Raw genomic sequence first — 16,571 nt, 5'->3', positions numbered from 1 at the left:
CCAGCTATTTGGTTTCGCCGACGACATAGATATTATGGCACGTAACTTTGAGAAGATGGAGGAAGCCTACATCAGACTGAAGAGGGAAGCTAAGCGGATCGGACTAGTCATCAACACGTCGAAGACGAAGTACATGATAGGCAGAGGTTCAAGGGAAGACAATGTGAGCCACCCACCGCGAGTTTGCATCGGTGGTGACGAAATCGAGGTGGTAGAAGAATTTGTGTACTTGGGCTCACTGGTGACTGCCGAAAATGACACCAGCAGAGAAATTCGGAGACGCATAGTGGCTGGAAATCGTACGTACTTTGGACTCCGCAAGACGCTCCGATCGAATAGAGTTCGCCGCCGTACCAAACTGACAATCTACAAAACGCTAATTAGACCGGTAGTCCTCTACGGACACGAGACCTGGACGATGCTCGTGGAGGACCAACGCGCACTTGGAGTTTTCTATGGTGGGGTGCAGATGGCGGACGGTACGTGGAGGAGGCGAATGAACCACGAATTGCATCAGCTGTTGGGAGAACCATCCATCGTTCACACCGCGAAAATCGGACGACTGCGATGGGCCGGGCACGTAGCCAGAATGTCGGACAGTAACCCGGTGAAAATGGTTCTCGACAACGATCCGACGGGCACAAGAAGGCGAGGTGCGCAGCGGGCAAGGTGGATCGATCAGGTGGAAGATGACTTGCGGACCCTCCGTAGACTGCGTGGTTGGCGACTTGTAGCCATGGACCGAGCCGAATGGAGAAGACTCTTATATACCGCACAGGCCACTTCGGCCTTAGTCTGAATAAATAAATAATAATAAATAATTCACTTTGAGAAGTATTGAAACCATAATGAAAAATAATATGCAATCGATTTGTGGAAACTTTACATAGAGCATGGCATTAGCATATAAAGATATCAAATGAAAATTATTAATGTTCATCAAACTCACTGTCAAAACGCAGATTTTTTTTAATCAAGGTGTCACAGTTTCCTCATTACAAATTAATATCACCAGAAAAAATATTCAATCACACGCATCCAACTATGGTTTTACAATTCTACCAACCAAGAATTTCTTACAATCTACCCCACCAGTGTGGAAATCTTTTTTCTGGTTCCAAACCCGCCCATCACTGTGTGCATCTCATAGAACAAACATATCTCCCGCAGTAGACAGCATCCGACAAGAGTCATTGATGGCTGTAGCTTTCTGCAGGCCTATTTTTAGACCCATTGCTTCTTCTGCCTCCGACCGCGCGCTGTTTTGCTGGTCGTTCTCGCCACCATCATCAGTATTCATTCGAAGGCAACCAACCAACCGCCCCCCTCCCAGTGCAATGTAAAACTAACGAAACGTGAAACAAAAAGACACCATAAATATTAAAGCAGTCTCATCCTGGGTTGTTTACATGCCGACACGGAAGCCCAGAACAAGTAGTTCGTCGTCATCGTCGTCAGAGTCAGCACATTTGAAAGGAACTTCCTGCAAGCAACAGTGTACTTGGGTGCTGCCTTATCAACGCGGAGAGAAAGTGTGTGTACTTATGTGTGGCTTGTGGGGGAGTGTGTCTCGGATCAGTAGTAAAAAGAGGGAAGCAAACCCCAAAATAAACTCTGGGACTTGGTCGGATGCTTGGTTAGTGCTGATGTTGGGTAATTCGCTGGGGGACGACGGTGTGGGTCAGAGAATAGGAAGGAACTGTTGAATCGAGGACAACTTTCCTCGAATGCACCCAACTTTTGGACAATGCTCTGTTCCATGGAGCAGAGTATTTTTTAACAGTTGTGGAGATAAAAGAAGGTAGTCACACGGGGAGTAGATCAGAAAGCAAAGATACATAACATTTGAGTAAGACAAATATTCTTCGGGAATGGAGAGATTAAAGGTAAACATAGTTTTGGATTGATCCCAAATTGTTTTCGTTGCTGGCAGCACCCTCTCAGATTTTAATAAAACTTTCTGGACATGTGACATGTCTGTGACATGTCTACGTCACAAAAAGACACTTTCCATACTTAGTTTTTCCAAAAATAATCTGAATTATCTTTTGAAAATCCTACTTTTTTCGATTTTTTAAAATAAATATATTTGAAAAGAATTTACAAAATGATTGTTCTATGGGTAACAATCGTAAAATCAAAACACAAAACCTTGGGTAACTTTCGGTTTCAACTCTAGACGCAATCCAGTGTTGGCCGGTTGTATCTCTCATCTAAATTCAAATGCGGCAATGACACATTATTTCCATACTTCCCAATTGGTAATCTGGACGACAAACTCTTTATCCATTCATTACTTGTCGCTCACATCAAAACAGCGCAGCAGAATTGTGTATTTTTTGTGCCCTTCTTGTCTGTAGTTTTTATCCCCTCGGCTTAAAGCTGCCTCCAATTTTCAAATATAGTCATTCATTAACAGGATGAATACCGCATTTATGTCATTCCTGGGAAAATAATCATCCTGATGGGTTTGACGTTACTGTGCGGCTCTACTCTCTGACTCATTTGTAGCAAATCCCAAACCGTACCCCTTTGCAGGCTTTCCGTTTGTCATTGCCACAGCGTGAAATAATTGCTGGATGGGTACTCATCTCGGGCTTGTGGTTTGTTGAAATCGAGTCATCGTAAGTCCTGCTTGGGTGCCACTTCGTTCGTCGACCAGCTACTGTCCCCCCCACACATAGACTGAAAACGTAACCATGGTGTGTGACACATTCAATCTGAGCGTTTCAATCGGCCTCGTATGTTTGTCTCAGTCAATCAAGGGGGACCATTCATCACATACAATTGGGAAACGATCCTATTATCTTTCAAGCTGCGTCTTCTATTTATCAATGGACATAAAGACAGAAAGACAAAAGGTCGAAACAGATTAAATCGTCATTAAAAAGTCACAGAAAATTGATTATCAAAATTACACATTCCGCAGTATGTAAGTCTTTCTTGAAATGATATTTTTTTTAATTACCATTAAGTGAATTTTTGAACATTTTCTACGTCCTTTGGTTTTCATCTTTCTCACCTTTTGGATATTCGACCACGTGGTTTCCAACCTTGGAGCCAAATCCTTGCCGAAACAATTATCTTCGCCTTATTTTCTCTTTTTCCGTTGATTGCGCCCGGACAAATCGATGAATAAGGATTTTTCTTAGGAAAGCTTATGAGCTACTTTTATTCTCCCGGGTGACCGATTGTGTGGCTGACTCATGTCTTTGGGAAGACGACCGGCAGAATTACACAAGTGAAGATGTCACTCTGAAAGAGAGCTTCTTTTGGACACATGTCCCCTGCCAGCAAGTTGATGACAATAACAACATGATGTTAGCAGTTCGGACTCAAGAAGTCAGTGGTTGTGATGTCAAATGCGAAGAATTGCTTTTTTTCGAATATATCTGAACAAACTTCAATTTGGAACTTATTTTTTCAATTTCTAGATATAAAACGATTAATCCGATGTTACAGCTCTATATTTAGAACTAAAACTACTAATGGCTAAAAATAATTAACCAATGCCCCAATTGTGAGTCTTTTACTGTGCTGCCCATAAAAGCATATCTGTTTCATATAGATAGAAAATCAAACAAAAATAGGACACTTATGTTTGCTGCGGGAGTGCAGCTCTCAGCACCATTTCGCATCCATCGGCGAGTACTCCTATATCTGTCGCTTCCAGTCTTCTTCACACTAAAGCATCCAGAAACTGCTCAACCGGAAACTGCTGGTGTTAGAACGTTGAGGCTGCATTAGAAGGATTACATCCTCGTTTCTCTTCATCGGCGACGACGGTGACGAGATTGCCGACTATTCACTCGTTCCCCATTGCTGCTGTAAAGGAAACGTTCAATGGCAAATCCGATTGATTCAGTCTGAATGGAACTCGTGTGAAAAGCAGCTGTCGGATTTGGTGAAAAAGGGCGGCGAGGTGGCACTTGCTCAGAAATAACTCTAAGCTTATTTCCTCGATACAGGAGGCAAGGCGAAACGTTCGCCTAATGGTTCGTGAGGCGTTCATTTGCTGTGAACGGACGACTAGTGGAACCCATTGCCAATTGGATTTTCTATTGTCACAAGAGAAAAATGAAACGCTCCAGAGCAAATAATTGTACACGGTTAATCATAATTGCTTAAATTTTTGGCTTCATTTACAACGAGTCAGGATCATGAGCTAGCGCAATTATAACAAGCCGAAAAAAGTACACATTTCGCATATTTTATATAATCAATATTGGTGCTGGTCCCATCTTCACAATAAATGGGACAAGGAAAGATTTAATATTATAATTCTGTTGATGCAAGAACATCTCTGAATCTCCACAATGTTCACTGAAATAATTTATTTTCACGATAGACTAAAGTCTTTCTTATCTATAATTGAAAAGAAATTGAAACTTTCTTCAATTAGTGGTGCCTTCAAAGCAGAAAAACTCAAAGGTGCAGCCCAATCGGGTTGTACGCAAAGGTGACGTAGGACTACGTAGCGATTCGAAATTTATGGTATTTGCCATAATAATTTGTGTCGTTTTAATAACATTGAGCAAACTGCTCGGAGGCCAACTGAATCAAGAAGTCGAATAGTTGTTCCCAGTTGGATGGACTTTGAGTCTCTAACCGTGGAATTAACATGACTCATCGGCCGCTAAAGCCAATCGACTGGCTTTCAGTCGGGGACATAAAAAAAAATGAAAATCCCTCGAGAAACGGCTGAGATATTAAAGTTTAAAGTCTATCATATTTTCGTGACGGTCCCCGATTTTCGCAATTGTTAAGTGTACCCCAATATAGAAAAGACAGACGTAGTCCTACGTCAAAAATCGTAAAATAATTCATGAATATTGATGCTGGTACCAGGACTGCAATTTTTCATTTTCAATGAGAGATGTCACATAATATTTACGGGAGGAATCCTGTCCGAGTTCCGGGAGGAATCCTGTCTGGATTCCGGGAGGAATCCTGTCCGGATTCCGGGAGGAATCCTGTCCGGATTCCGGGAGGAATCCTGTCCGGATTCCGGGAGGAATCCTGTCCGGATTCCGGGAGGAATCCTGTCCGGATTCCGGGAGGAATCCTGTCCGGATTCCGGGAGGAATCCTGTCCGATTCCAGGAGGAATCCTGTCCGATTCAGGAGGAATCCTGTCCGATTCCGGGAGGAATCCTGTCCAGATTCCGGGAGGAATCCTGTCCAGATTCAGGAGGAATCCTGTCCGATTCCGGAGGAATCCTGTCCAGATTCCAGGAGGAATCCTGTCCGATTCAGGAGGAATCCTGTCCAGATTCAGGAGGAATCCTGTCCAGATTCAGGAGGAATCCTGTCCGATTCCAGGAGGAATCCTGTCCGGATTCCAGGAGGAATCCTGTCCGATTCCAGGAGGAATCCTGTCCGGATTCAGGAGGAATCCTGTCCGATTCCAGGAGGAATCCTGTCCGATTCCAGGAGGAATCCTGTCCGGATTCCAGGAGGAATCCTGTCCGATTCCAGGAGGAATCCTGTCCGGATTCCAGGAGGAATCCTGTCCGGATTCCAGGAGGAATCCTGTCCGATTCCAGGAGGAATCCTGTCCGGATTCCAGGAGGAATCCTGTCCGGATTCCAGGAGGAATCCTGTCCGATTCCAGGAGGAATCCTGTCCGGATTCCAGGAGGAATCCTGTCCGATTCCAGGAGGAATCCTGTCCGGATTCCAGGAGGAATCCTGTCCGGATTCCAGGAGGAATCCTGTCCGATTCCAGGAGGAATCCTGTCCGGATTCAGGAGGAATCCTGTCCGATTCCAGGAGGAATCCTGTCCGGATTCCAGGAGGAATCCTGTCCGATTCCAGGAGGAATCCTGTCCGGATTCAGGAGGAATCCTGTCCGGATTCCAGGAGGAATCCTGTCCGATTCCAGGAGGAATCCTGTCCGGATTCCAGGAGGAATCCTGTCCGATTCCAGGAGGAATCCTGTCCGATTCCAGGAGGAATCCTGTCCGGATTCCAGGAGGAATCCTGTCCGGATTCCAGGAGGAATCCTGTCCGGATTCCAGGAGGAATCCTGTCCGGATTCCAGGAGGAATCCTGTCCGGATTCCAGGAGGAATCCTGTCCGGATTCCAGGAGGAATCCTGTCCGGATTCCAGGAGAAATCCTGTCCGGAGTGCAGGAGGAATCCTGTCCGACTTCCAGGAGGAATCCTGTCCGGATTCAGGAGGAATCCTGTCCGGATTCCAGGAGGAATCCTGTCCGGATTCCAGGAGGAATCCTGTCCGGATTCCAGGAGGAATCCTGTCCGGATTCCAGGAGGAATCCTGTCCGATTCCAGGAGGAATCCTGTCCGATTCCAGGAGGAATCCTGTCCGGATTCCAGGAGGAATCCTGTCCGGATTCCAGGAGGAATCCTGTCCGATTCCAGGAGGAATCCTGTCCGGATTCCAGGAGGAATCCTGTCCGGATTCCAGGAGGAATCCTGTCCGGATTCCAGGAGGAATCCTGGCCGGATTCCAGGAGGAATCCTGTCCGGAGTCCAGGAGGAATCCTGTCCGGATTCCAGGAGGAATCCTGTCCGGATTCCAGGAGGAATCCTGTCCGGATTCCAGGAGGAATCCTGTCCGGATTCCAGGAGGAATCCTGTCCGGATTCCAGGAGGAATCCTGTCCGGATTCCAGGAGGAATCCTGTCCGGATTCCAGGAGGAATCCTGTCCGGATTCCAGGAGGAATCCTGTCCGGATTCCAGGAGGAATCCTGTCCGGATTCCAGGAGGAATCCTGTCCGGATTCCAGGAGGAATCCTGTCCGGATTCCAGGAGGAATCCTGTCCGGATTCCAGGAGGAATCCTGTCCGGATTCCAGGAGGAATCCTGTCCGGATTCCAGGAGGAATCCTGTCCGGATTCCAGGAAGAATCCTGTCCGGATTCCAGGAGGAATAGCGTCCGAATTCCAGGAGGAATCCTGTCCGGATTCCAGGAAGAATCCTGTCCGGATTCCAGGAGGAATCCTGTCCGGATTCCAGGAGGAATGCTGTGCGGATTCCAGAAGGAATCCTGTGCGGATTCCAGAAGGAATCCTGTGCGGATTCCAGAAGGAATCCTGTGCGGATTCCAGAAGGAATCCTGTGCGGATTCCAGGAGGAATAGCGTCCGAATTCCAGGAGGAATCCTGTCCGGATTCCAGGAGGAACCCTGTCCGGATTCCAGGAGGAATAGCGTCCGAATTCCAGGAGGAATCCTGTCCGGATTCCGAAGGGAATCCTGTCCGGATTCCGAAGGAAATCCTGTCCGGATTCCGAAGGAAATCCTGTCCGGATTCCGAAGGAAATCCTGTCCGGATTCCGAAGGGAATCCTGTCCGGATTCCGAAGGGAATCCTGTCCGGATTCCGAAGGGAATCCTGTCCGGATTCCGAAGGGAATCCTGTCCGGATTCCAAAGGGAATCCTGTCCGGATTCCAAAGGGAATCCTGTCCGGATTCCAAAGGGAATCCTGTCCGGATTCCAAAGGGAATCCTGTCCGGATTCCGAAGGGAATCCTGTCCGGATTCCGAAGGGAATCCTGTCCGGATTCCAAAGGGAATCCTGTCCGGATTCCAAAGGGAATCCTGTCCGGATTCCAAAGGGAATCCTGTCCGGATTCCAAAGGGAATCCTGTCCGGATTCCAAAGGGAATCCTGTCCGGATTCCAAAGGGAATCCTGTCCGGATTCCGAAGGGAACCCTGTCCGGATTCCGAAGGGAATCTTGTCCGGATTCCGAAGGGAATCCTGTCCGGATTCCGAAGGGAATCCTGTCCGGATTTAGAAGGGAATCCTGCCCGGATTTCGAAGGGAGTCCTGCCCGGATTTCGAAAGGAATCTTGCCCGGATTCCGAAGGGAATCCTGTCCGGATCTCGAAGGGAATCCTGTCCGGATCTCGAAGGGAATCCTGTCCGGATTTAGAAGGGAATCCTGCCCGGATTTAGAAGGGAATCTTGCTCGGATTCCGGAAAGATTCATGCCTGGATTCCGAAGGGAATCCTGCCCGGATTCCGAAGGGAGTCCTGTCCGGATTGCGAAGGGAAGCCTGCCCGGATTCCGAAGGGAATTCTGTCCAGATTCTCGGAGAATTTTTTCCAGATTTCTGGAGGAATCCTTTCCAGATTACTGGAGGAATCCTTTCCAGATTCCTGGAGGAATCCTTTCCAGATTCCTGGAGGAATCTCGTCCGGATTCCTGAAGGAGTCTTATCCGGGTCTCAGGAGGAATCCTGTCCGGATTCTTGGAGGAATCCTGACTGAATTACGGGAGGGAGAAAATTATCTTTTACGAATTCGTAAAGAAATTCTGTCCGGATTTCAAGAGATTAACGTGTTATAATTTCGTTTGTTTGTATTGTTTTATATTGTTGAAATAGTTGGTGGGCAAAGCTTCATTAAATTAAATTTATTAAATTAAATTTTGTTTCTTTGACATCATAAATTGACTGATTCTCAAGTACTTATTCAAAAGGACGTATGTGATTTTGTAAACAAAAAATCAAATGTTAATTTGTCCAATCTGATGGCACTCCCAAAACCATCATCACATACAGGTAGGAGAGGCTTTTGCTGTCACCAGATTGGCCAAATTGACATTGAATCTTTGTGTACAAAATCGCATACGTCCTTTTGCATAAGTACCCGAGAATGACTTGTTAGTGAAATCTTAAGCAACGCTATTCTGACAGTTACTGCATTCACTTCGTTCAAATTGCCTGAAAAATTTAAACCGAAAGTTCAATTTTCACGGGAAATTAATTCAGGCTTTCATCTATCGATCTGGCTTCCAGAAGCAACCACTTTCCAGGTCTAGATTCCCAAAAAGCCCTTGCAGAGCTCACATTGCAATTGCCGTGCCCTAGATACCACGATTTCCATATCCGGTGCGCTACATCACGTAAACGACTTTTTCGAGTGTATGTTGCTGTACAAAGTAAGCACCGGAATGGCAGTACTCAGTAGCAAATAAAAGACATGCACCGATTAGAACGGGAATTCCGCCCTCACCGTACCCGAACACTCGGATGATGATATTCCTCCTGGCGTGGGCACCGATAAACAAGATCTCGCTTCCACCACTGCTGAATCGCGACGATTCGTTCGAAAATGGAAAACTGCAGCATGAAAAAGCAAACACTCTTCGACAACGCTCGTTGTTTCGTTTAGAATAGGTTGCGAGTATTGAGACATTGAGAAGGAAGAGCGCTTTTATCGGTAAAATACCCTCGATATCATAATAGGACACATGAATGGTTAAATTTTCCAGCAAGAGTGCCTCGTACCGAACGCCGAGCCACTGAGGTGCACATTTATGATGCTAACCCGCGACCATATCTTAGGCAACGGACTAGATGATGGCGTCGAATAGGGTTGTAGAAAATTGATTTTGCGAAATTATCTATTTATTCTATCCTATGCTCCGTGGCCCACATTCGCACACATACACACATGTACACACACACACATACACGTACACACGACCTCGTTCCCGAAGGAACTTCAGTTTCACGGTGATAGCCCGATAGCGAAGATAAAACACACATCCTTTCATCCTCAACACCGACCGTATCACGTATCCAATCCAGCAACCGAGACGACGACGGCGACGACCGGAAGATCGATACAGTTATTCACGCTTCCGATGCTCCGTATGTACATATAATAAACACCTGATCTGTGTCTGCTCTGCTCTAAAACATCCGCACGGTACGGTCCGGATGAGGTTGAACTCGTTTGTGACACCCGAGAGGGGGTAATTTATAGAATTTGTTGCCATTTGCCAATCGAACCAACGATCAATGGAGCACACATCGGGGTCTGGAAGTAATCAACTAGTCGAATGGAATATTTCCGTTTCATAGTAATTATCTGTAAGCAGTAGTTTGCACTTGATGTTACTTATCCATTTGCTTTCGTTGAAATCAACTTGATTTCAATTGAGGATTTTGGAACTGTAAAGTGACGTATTTACTCTTCCGTGGATTTTCCCTGGAATTGTAAGTAGCACATTCGCTGTGGTCCAATGATTTGCGACGTGACACTCAATGTACAATTGTACATCAATCACAGCCCCAGTTCTTCTCAACGGAACGACGGAAATTTCATGTGTTTTATTTATGCCAAGTCAACATTGAATTACATGAAGATAACACAATGTTTATAGCGCTGCTGTTCTCACCACATCGTCAACGCTGCTCTGCATTTGTCATGTTTACAGAGGATTGGAACTGAGCCGAACGGAGAGCCGGCTCCAACCAATGCGAATGGAAATAATGTGGTAGATAATAAACAAATGAAAACTATATTTTGCCTCTGGATATCAATATTGCCGGAGTCTGGATGCCGTGCCGTTGCGCACCGTATCGAAGCGGGATTCGTGCAGCCACCCAAGGGGTGGACAGCTCGTTCCTGAGTATTGCGGATTATAGTTCCAGGCATGAGAATATGAGTAACAGCGTTTTTCTTTCCAATGGAATTTAATCGCTTCTATTGATGCTGATTTTATGTGAAAAATGTAACGAAGGTCTGCTTCATAAACTCGTAAACTAGAGAAAGGATCTTTATGATTTTTAGGAAGATTTTATTTCAGCGTCAGCGCCAATGGCTTACGAAGTAAGACAGCGCCATATCCAAGTGCAACTGAGAAGGAAATTTTCTGACATATAAAACCGAAGTGGCTGCTAGGTGGAAGTAACACTTTGAGACTTTGTTGGTTGGCAGTGCAACAAGTGAACTGAATCAAGATTATCGATGATGGACAAGCAGTGAAGCCGCCTGCCATAGATGAGATTATTAAAAATCTAAAAACAATAAGGCTGCGGGGAAGAACAGCTCCCGACTGAGCTTCTCAAACATGACAATGAGTAGCTTCACGAAGGGCATAGACTAGAGAGCGTCAATTACCGAGGAAAATCCCTCCATAGTTCAGCATACCGAATTATGTCCCGTACTTTGTTCATCACATTAGGATCGCTTGGAGAGCCCGGTACAACTTGCAGCTACATCATCTGTTTATTGATTTTAAAGCAGCGTACGATTCAGTGAAATGAAATTAATTATGGCATATTAGACTGCAACATGGTTTTCCGGCGAACCTGATACGGCTGATTCGTATGACGTTGAAAGGATCTGATTCGCGTAATGGTTGCGAATTAGATTTCGACATCATTTGTAACCTTAGATGAATAGAAGCAGATTGATGGACTCTCGAACGGTGCAACGGTTAAGTCTTGTTGGGTGAATAGCGATGACAAGGGATGTGAATATCTGGCGTTCGATTTCATTAAAAAAGAATCCGGCCCTAATTGCGAGGAAACGTGGAAACGGCCCGGATCTGCTAGCTAGGAGGTCTCAACGGTTCTGCATTTCTGTAGTTGACTAGCTGAAAGGAAGGAAAATTGTGCCTCACACATCGTAATTTGCACAGATATATTAAAACTGTTTAGAAATTCAGATTTGCAAGCAAAACAACATTCCCATCATAAGTACTTGAAATGTGATAGATGACCGAGGGCCCGCTGCATTTTCATTTGGTCATTTGAAAATGAAAATGCCTCTGTTTTCGCTTTCATATGACGATCACGAAAACTACCAGTACTGCTGTCAACTAACAAAAACAGTTCGGGCTGAGGCTTATATGTATCGTACCGCCTTGTCAACAACTTTAAATGGGCCACTCACATTCATGCGGTAACAGGAGGGTGAAACGCCTGTCATCCGCGGTACAATGGCACTCTACCCAACATCGCTTTTGGTACTTCTGTTTTTGGTACCCAGTTTCTGTGTAGTATACCCGAATTCAGCGCTCATTTTGGGTGATTGGTTCGTACGCAGTTAGTGCTAATTATCGACATTTAACTTCTCGTGGCGAAAACTTGCAATTGGTGGAGGAACATCGAGCCTTTTGTGTTTGTATGGCTTCTTTATGTCGAAAAATAGCTCGTCGATACTTCCGAAGTTTTGTTATCATGAATTAAACGAAAATAACACAAAATCATTGTACGCCATATTGAATGAATGCTTGGTAGGCGTATTAGCCTTCTCTTCAGTCCCCTGTGCGGTAACGCTTGAACTGAGCAGCCTGTCAGAGCGACTTGTGTTGAGTTCAATGCAAAATTGAATGGTTGGTGATGGAATGATTTTTTGACCGCCCAACAGTCGCACTCACGACGGTGGTGATGAGATTGACCAGATAATATGCTGAGATCCATGTTTTTCAATGCATTGACTTTGATATATTTCAACCCTGCTCTTGAGCGTAACTCTGTGAAGGCAAACTGTGGACGAACAAACTGCTTCCTTTACCAGAAGCAGGGTTGTAAAATATCAGAAGACAAATTTGAGTTTGAATTAAATAAAATATCAGTGCAAAATATGCCCAGTGCATGATTCATTTTATTTTATCCCCATGCCTTCAAAGATTTGACACCTATGTCAACGATGACTTCATTTGCTTCTTTCATAAGTGTTGTCATTATCAAAATGAGGAAAGGTACAGAATTCATTAATGAATATCATACAATTGTTTCTGCGTTCCGTGTTCACCTACTCGGCTTCCTGTTCATGCTCAGATTCATTGAATATATGAAACCATAAATCTCACATTCATCACAGTGTAGTGAAATTGTCATATACCTAAGCCGGTTTAAAAGGAACGCAAAAAGCTGTAAAAATGGATTCGAGTTGCTCTAAAACCAAAAAACGTTCGATGATTGACATTGCGGCGGATTTCGTAATACGTGATGGTGAAAAGGCTGGTTGCAACATAGATCCCAATGGAGAATGCTCACACGTACAGAACAAATATGACTCGGGAAATTTTATTCGGCATTTCCGTTTACGCCACAGCGAGCTAGCAAACGCTAAAGGTCTCCTGAAAGATTATGTTCAACCAGAGAAAAAGCCGCGATTCGGCCAATCGCCATTGACTTACAGCTTTTGATCGAAGCTGTCGCGAAGCTGGTCACTGAACATGGGCTGCCACTGTCATGCTTCGAGTGGGACGGTTTTCGACTGCTACTAGAGCCAATTTGTCAAGCGGTGGGATGTACTTTGAATCGAGAAACCATCAGAGAACACTTACGTGTTATTTCTTAGCGTGTCAAACAGATCCTCAAAGATGAGATGAAGGATAAATTAATATGCTAAAGGTCGATTCTGCATCATGTCATAACAGACATATTCTCGGAATAAACGTTCAATATACTCTTGGGGAAAAGGTCGTGGTTCGAACTCTTGGTAAGTTATCCTCCAATCCACTGAATTTCTTTCACCTTCACTGTAACCGCATAGTCGTCCCATCTTTGTTGGGTTTCCTGTTCATATAGGACAGTTAGGAAATTACAGACAGTTTACTACATCGCGTCACACAACTGGTACATTCCCACCTCGCAGCTTAGTTTTCATTCTTCACATCCACATTTGATAACTGCGAGGTACTTAAGACAGTTACCTTTCAGGTATCGTAATAGAATGTGGTTATCACGAATATTCTTATGCCCAAGCAAACCGAGACAATTTCCCATCTAATAATTTCATTGACCGGTTACGGATTTGAGCCTAGCCCTATGCAAGGTCTTCTTTATAGCCGTGCGACTTATCACTGACCTGCAGAAGACCCTTACTAAGAACTTTCTACCTAGAAGCTTGACGTAATTTACAAACATTTGAATCCAATTTGCAGTAAGGCTATTTTTTGCTAATAATGTATTTTTGATTATTTCTTTCTTGTTATATAGGAATGGTAGAGGTTAAAGAAAGCCAAACTGCCGCAAACCTAAAATTAAAAATATTGGATATGCTTGCAGAGTACAATGTGCCCATTGGGAACATTTTCTCAATTACTGTCGATAACGGGGCCAATATGGTGGCGGCAGTGAAGAAAATGCGAAATGAACTACAAATGACATTGCTAGAGAACCTTGAGGATGTTGACTGCACAGGCTAACAAGAATCATCACGAGATACACCTTCTGAATTGTATGAAGAGTTCCAAGAGCGAATCAAGCTTGTGCGATGTGCTGTTCACACTCTGCAGCTGGCGATCTTAGACGTGGTGAATAAATCCCATGCAGGTGTGAAGAGTCTGACCGAGCTGGCTAAAAAATCAAAAAACGTGGAGTACCAAACGAATTTCGACCATCATGGTGCCTCGCACCCCCCTATTTGGAGCCAAACCAGATGGGGTGGTATTTTTGAGATGGTGCAATCTTTCAAAACGCAAAAATCATTCTTCGAACAACTAGCGACTCAATTTCCTGAACTCGGTATGTATGTAAACACACCAACGTTTTTTTTTAATAAGGCGATTGCATCAACTGCCACAATTGCGCTTCCAAAAATCTACCATTGACGCTCGCATTCACGTATGATTTATCAAAAAGTAAATATGCAATTTTGCATATAGCCTTTTTGATAAATCATACGTGAATTGAAATAATTCACATATCTCAGATTCACGTTACTTATATATATTTGATTATCATAGATCTTACCGACCACTGGAATTTCGTTGACAATTATTATGAGGCATTCAAACCGCTGTACATTTGTTTAAAGAAAATGCAGGCGGAGCATGTATGTTTACCCGATTTCTACATGGCCTGGCTAATGGCAATCAGTGAAGTGCGCAAGCTCAATGAAAACCCGTTTACTCCTGAGCTGATGAACTCGTTGACTACGCGATTAAAAGCTTTGCGTGGATCTAGAGCTTTTAAAATGGCTCTTTTTATCGATCTGAGGTTTAACCATCGAGGATCGAAGTTTTTTTTCACCTGAGGAAAAAATGGAAATACAGGTACATATATTCATTTACAAAATGTCATAAGAATCATACAAGCGGTAGATTCTTATTCTTCGCGCTCTCTTTCTTTTCTTCTGAATCAGTCGTCTTCTGTCACGCATACAATCACGAACAACACACATGGGGAGAACTATTGCTTAAATGCTCTCCCAAACCCAAGCGATTTCATCGCTGCGACGGCGTCAACTAATCGCCGCGATTATATCGTTAGGTCGCTGTTTCATTTAAGCCTCCATCCCAACGGCGACAGTCGCCAAGCGATAACACTATCGCGACGCGTATGTTTGGGGGAACCTTAATGCTCCCATTTTTCAATAAAATTTCCATGAATCAGACAAGAATACTATAATTTATATTTTATAGAACTTCCTGCGAACATGCTCCAATTTACTTACTTTCTCATCATCCCTTCTCAAGGGTTTCATCAACGAAACGTGGCAGCGAATTCACCAACTGCAAACGCCTTCATCTGCTTCTCACATGCCAAACGTATCCCTGAACAGCTCCGAACCCAACGACGACTTTGATGAATATCTCACCGAGATGTATGGTGGATCCGTGAATATGGATCACGAACTAAGCGAAACCAGATTTCTACAACAGCTACAGTCTATCGATCTCGAACCTCGTCAAAACCATAACTATAATGTCTGGGACCATTGGTTGCGCCGGAAAACAACACATCCGGAGTTGCATGCCGTATCCATGATTGTGCTGGCCACTCCTTCAAACCAAGTTTCCGTTGAGAGAGCCTTCAGTGCTCTTGGGTTAGTTTTATCTAATTTCCGCACGCAGCTGGCAGAAGAAACCTTGACGAATATTCTTCTGGTAAAGTTGAACAAGGCTTTATTCCCACAAGCGATTTCAACAGCTTACAATTGGAAGGAAATCGAACTAAAAGATAGGGTGAAGCAGATAGCTAGCGAATAAATTGATTCCGACTCTCGAACACAATATAATATAATAAAAGAAATAAAAGTTTTCGAAAATAATCATTTTTATTATCTATATTATTTCCATGGCTCAGATTTATCGTGCAGTAATATTATTCAATCATAGGAGCAAAATTACTCATTTTATCATACCGTGTATTATCGTTTGCTGATAAGGGATTATCACAATAGTAAATCAGATGTGAATAAGTATAACATGGGAAATTCCAATGAGATCGTGTACGGTCCTCTCAATGTATGCATCTCGGTCGCGGATGTTTCATATCCATTGAACTGGCTATCCTATTTCGCCGTCGTGAGGGTTGTGTTGCAATTCATTCAGAATTCCAGGAAAACATGATAACTGGGCTCGTCCTAATGAGCGGCACCGATACACATTCGTTTCCCTATCATCTTCCTGGAATATGACAAAACATGCAATAGATATTATTTAGTAACAACTAAATTCTAAGTTGATTTTTGAAATCAGCTGTCACTTACCGTGCTAGAGTATAGCTTCCCAAATCAAATTCCAAAAACTCACAGCTGCTTTTGTTTCGGCTTTGCTTGAAAAATATCCTTTTTCACAAAATAATTCACGGAATACTTCTTCCTTCATGTAAACTTATCTGTCAAGACTCAAGCGGGTTGCTCGGGTTGCTTATTCAGCTTCAGCTACATCGACACTGTTGTTTTATAGGAGCGTAAATCACAAGCACAATTAACGACTGTGATGACTAACTTTGTAGTATTCGTTAACTCATAATATTTTGTACGTCCATAAGATGCGGAGTTCTACTAAATCCCATTGATAGGTTGCAGGCGGCGGTTATAATTGTCAGAACAAAATTCTAAAAAAGA

At 44.0% G+C, this 16,571-nt stretch overlaps 1 protein-coding gene and 1 pseudogene across 1 annotated transcript in view; one reads left to right on the top strand and one right to left on the bottom strand.

Moving 5' to 3' along the window:
• The window catches only part of LOC134208168 (muscarinic acetylcholine receptor gar-2), a 227,100-nt gene that overhangs the window by 159,851 nt on the left and 50,678 nt on the right, over positions 1–16,571 (bottom strand). The gene's annotated exons all lie outside the window — the stretch shown is intronic.
• Positions 13,717–15,708, top strand: LOC134206006 (uncharacterized; annotated as a pseudogene).

The sequence above is a fragment of the Armigeres subalbatus genome, chromosome 1 (assembly GCF_024139115.2).
Source record: "Armigeres subalbatus isolate Guangzhou_Male chromosome 1, GZ_Asu_2, whole genome shotgun sequence".
Taxonomy (NCBI): Eukaryota; Metazoa; Arthropoda; class Insecta; order Diptera; family Culicidae; genus Armigeres; species Armigeres subalbatus.
Note: the sequence above shows the minus strand (reverse complement) of the source record. Positions and strands in the feature narration are given on the sequence as shown.